Source organism: Mya arenaria, chromosome 6 (genome assembly GCF_026914265.1).
Source record: "Mya arenaria isolate MELC-2E11 chromosome 6, ASM2691426v1".
Taxonomy (NCBI): Eukaryota; Metazoa; Mollusca; class Bivalvia; order Myida; family Myidae; genus Mya; species Mya arenaria.
The window spans coordinates 74,975,313-74,982,902 of NC_069127.1; positions in this window are offsets into that span (position 1 = coordinate 74,975,313).

Here is a 7,590-nt window from a genome sequence, read left to right on the forward strand (position 1 = left end):
AAAATCTTTCAAATAGCTTAATAAAAGGAAGCGTGTTTAAATATCTGTTGAAATTGATAAAAGTATTAAAACATAATTACTTAATTTCACTTCCTGGTTTAAAGAAATGCAAATAGTATTATAAAGTAAGAAACAGTCATTAAAAAAAGCAATAATTGTTATTTGTACAGTGTTGTTTTCCTATCCATGAAGCACCCCATCTGCGTTTGAATTTAAACGATATCTAAAAACAATCTTACGTAAATTTAAATCCATTTTCAACACACCTCACAAGAACGAAATGATACATGATATGCTTTCTAAAATATTGGTTAACGAAGAGATTAAAATAGACATGGCAATGGCCAATACTCTTCTCTTAATTAAGAAAATCAAACGCTTTACCAGAGATGCACAATTTTAAATGCTTGTTAACATCCCTGAAAAGAGGTTTCATAACACTTGTAGGTACGTGCATTACAAAACGCATGCTATATTAAGCTGTTTAAACTAAATCAAAAGCCATAACTGCACTTATGGGACAAACCAACATATACAACCCCAGATGCTAAAGACATTTATACGTTGTGTCAGGTGTGTGTGTGTGTGTGTGTGTGTGTGTGTGTGTGTGCGCGTGTGTGCGCGCACGCGCGCGCGCGTGTGTGTGTGCGCGCGCGCGTTCGTGCGTGTTTGCGTGCGTGCGTGTGCGTGTGTGTGTGAGTGTAATCAATTTAATGTGCCATTGACCATCCTTATTGACATTTCTTCAAAGAAATAGTCTTAAATGCATACGTTGGGACTAAACTTACATACAATTTCCTTCTTGTGTTATTTAGTAGCATATCTAGTAATACAATCAGAATTAATCATTGGGATCCCGTACTTCTAAATAAAGATTCCTCTTCAACTCACCATCGGCGTTGTGAAAAATAAACCGTTTTTATTCGAAATGGACAATGTTTCGAACAAAATTACTACCTTTGAAAACTGGCGGTACAAAACATAGACAACTTAATTTGCTGAAGCTTGGTTCAATTCAATAGGTTTCGATATGTTATGGAAAGTATAAATAGTACGGCATTACCCACTTAAATATATGACAAACTGTTCTTTTCGAAACGATAAATGTGCCTCTACCTATCATTGATATCGATCCCAAAAGAATGTAGTTGTATTTTCACTGTTTCAACTTTGCATAAGCTTTTTTGTCAAGGTTACTATGACACTTTGAAGTGTGTTATTTATGCAGTCTCACTTGGATACCGGGCTGAGAATGATGACCCGTGAATGAACATGCATGGAAACCCGGTCCTTTCCGTCAGTTCATGTCAATTTTGCCACTAAACGCATATAATGTGATCAGGTCAAAATGAACCTCAAACGCATTTTAATATCCATGGACCTCTACACGTAAGCGTATATACTGAAACAAATTGAGGACTCTTTCGTTGTTGAGTTCTCTTTCACGTGTATCATACGTTGCATAATATGCATCAGTACCTTCAGAGACGTCCATGTCTGAACTGGTAAAGGACAACCGGCGTCGACGGGCCATGCTTGAATGCAGGGTATATAGGGAGAGTCCGGCAAGCATGTCTCTGATACCCTGTAGTCATAGGACAGCTAAAAAATATCCGGAGTAATTTGTAGCTCTAACGAAATCAACGTTTATGCAAAAATCGTTTGTTCTTGTTTTTAACAGTTGTAGTGGTATAGGTGTCCGCCTCTCATCTAAGCGGCTGGGGTTCGAACAATACCAGGGAAACGTTTTCATGACCCCATATAAAAGAAACAAGTATTGGGGTCCATTTTAAGTATCTTTGTCTTAAGATGATATTATTTCATTGTTATATTTCAGTTATTCTGCTATACATGTTGTTTGTTAAAGTTATGTCACTATAAGTAAAATCAAAGTTGAAGAAAACGAAAACAATTAAATAGTTGCTATCTGTGATGTCCCATTTTCGAAGTAAGGACTGCTGTAAATCATGAAAACTACAAAGGAGTGTTTTAAATAAGCTTCATCTGCGTTCACAATTGAGCTAATATCAATGAGTATAAAACAATAATCAGTCCTGAGTCCTGTGTTTCATGGCCGTTATCGATAACATTTTCTTAGAAAAAGTGGCCTGCGTGCTTTGGAATTATTCATTTCATTATATTTTAAACAAATTTCTCCAATTCGCGGCGTAACAAAATAGCTAAATTGTCGTTTTAGTAATTGTGATATGTCTGAGACATGAATTATGCACGATGGGAGGCTTCAACATGAAATTAAAATTTGAATTACGTTATATTTTCTTTCAACGTATTTTTTTAGGGAACAGAGTTGTTCGTTGATTGGAATAACTTTAATATTCCCACGGAAATATATCATTTTTATACAAATGTTAATTTGTGGTGCATTTTGGAGCCTTGAGGGTCTATGTTGCGAGCGGAAACATTAACGTTTATAAGAGTAACTCCAGCCCTAACATTTCCAGAGTATCAACTGCTGTATAGGGCTTTAATTGTTTTGTTTCATTTCCCACTTAGTAAGTGTTTAGCTTTTAGGTTTTAGGTTTTCTGAACCATGAACAATAAATATTAACCATCCATGTGTTTACGATGAGTTTTCAGCAGAAAAGGTCGCTGTTTCACCATTTAGTCATAACCTGGTTTTGTAAATGGAATCCGCCATACAATCTCATTAGCGAAGCATAAATACTAAACTCGATTAGGGCTTTACTTTTCAATTCATCGACGGCTGGGATTAGTCAAGGCACATTTAAGGGGGCCGATCCACTCTTTCTACTCTTTCCTCGGTCTCTTATCTTGTAACGTTCAGGTGTCATTCATGGTTGTTACACATCCACTTCTTTTGGGCTAAACATTCCCTTTGGCTTACTTCTAATTACCTAATGAACAAATCCAATCCTGACTTCATATATGCGACATTAATTCCCCATTATAAGGAATGGGTGGGCCCCACTGAAAGTAACGTATAGAAGTAACTTGTTGATGTCAGAAACCGGTTAACGAGGCGGCCGAAATTATCTCCGGTGCAACACGACCTTTCATTATATCAATTTTGTACCTGAAACGGGACTTGAATCACTAAAAGAAAGAAGGCGGAAACATACACTAACCTTATTCTACAAGGTTTCATTCTCTTACACCGTATACGTTTCTTTCAATACTTATTCCCATCAGAGTTGGAGATAAAAAACTTCTACACTCTTATGAAGTCTATTAACCTTATATCGTACATTTAAATCACAAGTATCGTCCATGGCCGCTCGTGTAAGATGGGTTCATCTAAACCCGAGCGTAGGGTGTTTTGCGGAAACGAGGTTTACCGAGAAACTTATCCGAGGTGGGAGAAATCCATGTTCTTATTTCCATTTACCATATCATCTTGGGATGCTCTATCACAAGATGGTCTTCTCCATCGTTGCCTTCTTACAAGCATAAACTAAACACGAATAAAACTACAGTACCCCAAGTCTATTATGATGGTGATCCCAAACATAGTGTTGCTCATGTAAGACTGCAATTGCATTGTAACAGTCTTAACGAACCAATGTTCTCCAAAAGCATATTCGATAACCCCAACTGCTAATGCGGTGAAATCGAGGACACTTATTATTTTTCTCTACCTGTCCACTATATCATGCTCAAAATATCATCTTCTTGACCAGTAATCCCATATAAGACATTTTTCATACAAACATTGATATTCCCACAAGTTTAGCACTATATTCGACAAACCGAACGTATCTGATGTACTACATAGATTTAAGCAAACTTGAGTCCACTTATGACCTTACTTGTCTATATCCCCAACTCTCATCGTTGTTTTATCCTTTTATTGGTTCGATATTATTCGCTTACTCCACTTTACCATTCTCTTGTGTCACATCCCCCATCTTATTAATCATATCGCATTTTTGTTAATACTCGATATTACATAACAGCTTAACAACCATTATAAGCAGTTTGACAGGAATGACAGAAACGAGACATAGATAAGCTTTTAAGCCTTCTTATCTATTCTGTATTTTCTTTTGTTGCATGCAAACTGAGCACAATTTGTAATTGAAATATCCGAATAAATATTGTTAAATCCAAAGTTATTCAAAGCTGTCCAGACACTTATTGACTAGGATATAGTGTGTACGACCCTAAAGAAGTAAAAAAAACAACATATATCTAATAAAACAACAATTGTTGCATTTCAGTTTTTGTCAATATAGTTTCGGGCACGACTTAGAAATATTCTTACCATCTGTTTCTTTGATTTCAGTCGTTCTTTTGGAAGTGTTACCAGGCCAAGGCAAATACGCTTTAAAAACTTGTTGGACGGCTGATTCCATCCAAAAGATTTACATGAAATGTTAATTAAGTAAAACATAATATAGTTAGCCGTTTAAAAACGATAATTCAAATGTTTCCTCAGATAATTTATATTCTCAGCTATTTTAAAAGGTGACGGGTTTAACCTCCAGTTTTGAAAAAAATGTGCATATCATTTTCCGAGCATCAACGTAAAATGTACAAAACAAAATCGGGAACCAACATTTACAGAAAATGTTATTTGAATCTAACAGTAAATAAAAGGTCTGAATTACACTAACAAGCACCCGATTTATATATTTCTTATAAACAATTAACTAACAAATAAGGTTCATAGTTCACTTGGCATTTTTGACTCACGATATAAAGGATGGGACCAATGTCAACTATAAACAAAGGCCCAAGATGTAGGAGAATATACTTTAAAACGTCGTATACACAGACGAAAACGAACAATAACCGAAACCGATTAGAAAAAAATACACAATGCTATAAAGGAGATCGACAACTACTACTTTCGCGAGTAAGTATTTTAAAGTGTCAATAAAAACACGTCGATATTTCCAGAAAATACGCTCAAATGGTATTCGATGTTGTTTTTACGTCCATGACTTAAACTCCGTTCTGTTTGGCCATATTTGTCGATGTTACGTCATGTCTTCTAATTTGATTTGAATCAGAATACGTCAGTGTATCAAAATATTTATGTAGTTTGTTTTCGGACTATCAGTACCCGTGTACATTTAGCGCACAGCGCATACCAATCCAATTGACCGACAGTCATCGCGGGTAATAACCAGCCAATGAACATCAGTCGCCATTGGTTATGTGTTTTTCGTGACTGAACATCGCATGAACCCAAACATTTGTTTTCGACGATATTGTGCTCTACATAATTGGATTATCGGATACTATTTTAATATTACATTTTTTATATTGCACTTCTACCTTGGCATTCAGCGTTTGATCACGCAACGTCCACAAATTAATGGCGGGTCGTAGAATCTGGATCTTTGGTCATTCTTTCGTTCATCGTCTACGAAGTATCTACAAGTGTCCAACGACTTTGATTTAGATTTCTGTTTCAGGCTTCTTGCTCGGTTCGCTATTCGGGATACCCATGTGCTTAAATATAATACTTACGGAAGCAATTAGAAGTAATAACCTAATTTCAACCGGACAACGTCGTGTTATTTGTTGGAACAAATGACCTGTACCATCCATCTTTATCCCCTAAACCTATCGATACAGACATCCTCGAACTCATGCAAGATCTGCATTTTTGCTGTCATGTTAAACATGTAATTTTCCAATAAACTGTACACAGAATACGAACAGCACCTACGTTTCTAGCTTTTAAGGGGTTTTGGAGCGATGGGACAACGGTAGGCTCGTTATCCGACGATTAAGTTAATCTATCTGATGATGGGCACAAATCTTTTTACCATAATATGCGTGTGGTCAAAAATGCACTGTATTAGCCTAAATCTATGTAAATGACTGTTAGTGCCCTCAGTCTACTATGTTACGGCAGTAATGTTTGCATAGCCACGACATATTTTGTTGCTTACCGTGTCATCTCAAATATAAGGTTTTAACCTGGTGCTTACATGTGATTACTGGAGACTAGGTATCTCTAACATATTCCGTGAGGTGTTTCCAGCGTTCACAGTCTCCGTCGTAATGTTATTTGTTTGTTTCCTATTAACAACACAGTCAGCCGACACTTCCAGTGTTTAAATAGGGTTAAGTGTCCCAAGTTAGTCGTCCTGATGATTTCTTTCCTGTGTTACTTTTGTGATAATGTGCTGACCATTTATTCACAGTGATATTTTATAAGTGTACCTACGGTTATACTGAGTATTTGCATTCCCGTACAACCCTGGTATGCACAGCGAGTTGGTGTAGAGTCATGGCGCACCAGTATCTAAAATTGCAATAATAAACTTTGTGCCAATCACATCTTATGCCAAATAAATTCGTTTGCATTTTGATTATTGTGTTATAGTTTAAGCACGCACTTATTTGTGTGTGTTTTTCTGTTTTAACCGTAATGTCACATTGTTTCGAGAGAAGCACCTAGCCAAGATAAGGCACCTGGTAACATTTGGACTGTCCGAGGACTTGCTTCGCTTAATCTTTGCATTTCTGTTTATCTTAACCCCCATAATTCACTTTTCAGAAGAGCCTCGCCACCGCCCAAGAAGAAGGTTAAGGACAAAGCAACCACCGATTGATCCATAGGTTCTACCCACACTTAGCCAAATCCACAACCGGAAGTCATTGCACCAGGCCCAGAAGAGCCTGAAAATCATCATATTCCCGCACAACATGTGCCCCACCTTCCAAAGCTCTTCAGCTTTTCAGTGATTCCTCGGATGAAGATTCGTTAGGGTATGGCTCACCAACCATTTTATTTCTCAAGTTAAAATATCTTTAATTCATGACAATTTGGAAGAACAAATTCACTGATCACAAGTTTTGCATCCAAATGAACAAAAAAGCCCAACGGTGCATTGTTCTTCAGAACAACAAGCAGATCCACTTCATCGAACAGTGGACAGCAGCTTACTTACGTTTCGTTGCAATCTACTTACCATATTCCCAAACGGGCCCAATCTTATTAAGTATGCGGAAACAGTAAGTTGTCTTGTATCGAAATGGCCAACTGTCATTTGTCCTATTTGAATCCAGGTTCGCTTGTTTTGAGAGCGGTTCCCTATACCATGGGAGAATATTCACATGGCGTTCTAGGGTATGGCTGTCACAATGTCCAAACCTACCCAGCCGCCCTATCGTTCCACGCGTTCAAGGCTAAACAAACAAACCGCTCAAGTCGGTTTCTCAAAAACACATGTTGGCCATTCAACAGAAGGTTAGTGTGCCATAACAAGCTGTGCTTACACATTTGCGGTTACTGCCGTGGACAACACCCGGCATCAAAGTGCGCATGCACAAGCAAAGACCAAGTAGCACCTCACCAAGCCAAACCCGTATCATTCAAACACAAACCTCAATAGCGGGTGAACAGTAAACACTCCCATTTTAAGCTTGGTTCTTATGCGCTTTAAGTTGGCTGACTACCTAGTACACGGATTCAACCATGGTTTCAATTTAGGCTACATTGGTCAGCATTCGGCATCTTGCTCACCAAATTTAAAGTACTGTCAGTAACTTCATGACACAGTTAAGTAATAGATGGACCAAGAGGTTGTTGCAGACCGCGTCAATGGTCCGTTCTATCCCCTTTTTTTCCAATTTACGTAAAAGCCCCTG